The sequence below is a fragment of the Macrobrachium nipponense genome, chromosome 4 (assembly GCF_015104395.2).
Source record: "Macrobrachium nipponense isolate FS-2020 chromosome 4, ASM1510439v2, whole genome shotgun sequence".
Taxonomy (NCBI): domain Eukaryota; kingdom Metazoa; phylum Arthropoda; class Malacostraca; order Decapoda; family Palaemonidae; genus Macrobrachium; species Macrobrachium nipponense.
The window spans coordinates 142,721,046-142,724,337 of record NC_061100.1 but is presented as its reverse complement, the minus strand read 5'-3'; positions in this window follow the sequence as shown (position 1 = coordinate 142,724,337).

Below are 3,292 nucleotides of genomic sequence, written 5' to 3'. Positions count from 1 at the left end.
TATGTCTCATCTAGGAACAGTAAATTCTTAAAAACTTGTGCGTCATCTTTTAAACCTATGTTTTATAGAAGGTATGTTGACAATACCTTCACCCTATTTAAGCATAAATGGCAGGCAGCACAATTCCTACAGTATAATAATTTACAGCATCTTAATATCAAGTTTACTATAGAAGAGGAAAAGGAAAATTGTCTACCATTCTTAGACATTTGCATTACCAGAATTGATTATCAATTTAATACAGCAGTCTATAGGAAAAAACGTATACTGGTCTAGCCAATAATTTTTACAACTCCTGCCAAAGAATTTTTAAACTTAACGCTATCTCCACTTTAGTTCATAGAGCCCTGAAGTACTCTTCAAGTTGGGACATTTTTCAAAGGGAAATAGAATTTTTACTATCTTTTTTTCAGCAAAATTCATATCCTAAAGAAAAAGTTCAGAAAGTAATTAACAAACTTTTAAGTAAATATATGAAGCCAGTTCCACCGATTATTTACGTTCCAAAAGAAACTCATGTATGCCTCGATTCCTTGTATTTCCAACCTGAAATTTTCACAGAAACGTACTCCAATCATTGAAGGTGAAATTCCATGCTTGAAATTAAAATTAATATCAAATAACCCGAGTAAAATTGGCTTCCTGTTCTGCTTTAAAGATCGTCTGCAGCCTTTTATTAGGTCTAATGTTGTGTACAAATTTATGTGCCCAGGATGTCCTGGTATTTACGTTGGATCTACCAAGAGGCTGTTGCAAATGCGATATTGTAGCCACATGGGGTATAGTTTTAGAACTGCCCAGTGATTAAGTAGACCACAGCATTCAAATATCAAAAATCATGCCATCAAATGTAAGATTGAAGTGAAGAAAAAGCACTTCTCCATTTTAGGTTACAATAAGGACACTGAGTATTTAACAGCACTTGAGTCATTATTTATCAAAAGACTTGTTCCTTCATTGAATAGCGGTAGTTCATCATCTCTGCTATTCCTGGCATAGTTTTCTTTCTGACCTGAATCCCATTTCTGGTCATTCTCTCTCCTTCTTTCCTAGCGAATGGTTGGTGTTTCAGAGGTTGTTTTAATGTTCTTTTTTCACTTTTAACTTTCAAGTATGCTAATTTTTAAATTATAATTTTCAAATTTTTAATTTTTGATTGTAATTTTTATATGTATTTTGTTTTTATTATTTTAAAATGTACTTTTATTGTAACAGACTGATGATGCACAAAGTTCCTGTGCGAAACGTTTCTTAACGAATAAATCCTTTATCTCATCATGTGTCTTCATATGTATGTATATGGAAGTTCCTGCATATCCTGAATAATATATATATATATATATATATATATATATATATATATACATGTAAATATATATATTTATATATATCTATATTGTTACGATCTGCTTCTAATACTCTTAAGTTATTAAATAGGGAAACGTAAATATTTTTGCTTACCCAAGGCAATTATTCAAACACCGTTAAAACAAAAATTAATATAATTATTATTATTTAATAATTAATTTAACATTACCGAAACCCAATAAACATTTACAGTAGAGAAATCACGGGATGTAATAAACTGAGTATCAACACTCTTTACACAAAGAAATACATAATATGTCAATAAACTCATTATAGCGAAAAAATACTAGAATAATTCGTACTCACTTCAATACAGAGAAAACACTTCAGATGGCTAAGTCACGTACATAGAAGAATAATACAAGAGAATCAATACTTTACCCATATTAATAATATGACTTTGCACTCTTTCATAATATTAGTTAGTATATTCCACTTATTGTCACTACAATTCCAGACACACTGATACGTACGAAAACTAAGTAGCCAAGTAAACTTTTGAAAGGATCAAAACAACAGGACTTTACACTTTATCGAAAACCAAGGAGGATAAATACAAAAACATCACACTTCCTGATCCAACCTACACCGCCATCTATTGGTTGATCATCGCATCTCAAGCAAAAACAAATACAAATAAATAAAGTTGTAACATACCTCCCTCCTTAAAATCATCATTATAACCAATGAGGATAAACAAAAATTAAAATTCATAATATACCAAGGACAAATATTTAACATTTTACATTACAGGATGCCTGGATAAAAAATCTGCACGCAAATTATCCTTTCCCTTGATGTGACTCACATGTAGATCATAATCTTGAAAGATAACCACCATCTCGTCAGTCTCTTATTCTTAGTCTTCATTCTCTGCAAGAACGTAAGCGGTTGATGATCAGTATACACTTCAATAGTGTATGGGGACGAATGAAGATAAGTATCAAACTTCTCCAAAGCCAAAAGTAAACTAAGAGCTTCCTTTTCTATCGTAGAGTAGTTACGCTGATGGGGTTTCAACTTTTGCGAGCTGTACATCACTGGATGTAATAAGGAATCTTGGCTTCTCTGCAGAAGAACTGCTCCTGCTCCAATCTCACTGGCATCCACTTCAAGGATAAACGGACTTCCAAAATCAGGAGATTGAGAATTGGGCTTGAGACTAACAAAGTCTTAGCTTTGTCGAATGCCTCCTGGCACTCTGAAGTCCACTGAACTTTTTCTTGCTGCTTGTCAGATCAGTCAATGGAAAAAAAAACAAGTTCCGAGAAATTCTTGCAGAATCTTCTGTAGTACCCCACCATCCCCAGGAAGCGTTGAACTTCCTTCCGACAGGTAGGTTCCTTCACTGTTAAGATGGCGTTCACCTTGGCATTAACGGGTGCGACTTCTCCACTCCCAACAACGTATCCAAGATACTGAATTCGGGCATAAACCAAAGTCACTCTTCGCCAAATTCAGGGTTAAGGTTTGCAGCTTTCAACCGAGCGAATACCTTCCTTAACGTCTCTAAGTGGCTATCCCACGTATCTGACGATAATCTGTGCATAACCGATATGTACCGTCCTGATTTTCCTACTAGTACACATGGAGAGGACCATGGACTATGGCTGGCTTCGGCCAAACCATGTTTCTAGCAAGAAATCTAACTCTTTTTTCATGATGGTCTTCTTATATGGGGGGGAGATACTCGGTACGGAGCGCTCTTAACTGGAACTGAGTCGACCTTAATCTGTATCTCAACTTCCACAAGACTAGTTTGTGTTGGTATGTCTCCACAAATCGCTGGGAAAGATTCCCAACACCTTTCTATATCCTGCAATTGAAGAGGGGTTAAATGATGTAATTTAGATTTTCAGGTGGTTAATAGTGTCAGAATTGGATAATCGAACATCTGTTTTTTATAAGATGGTTATCAGATACT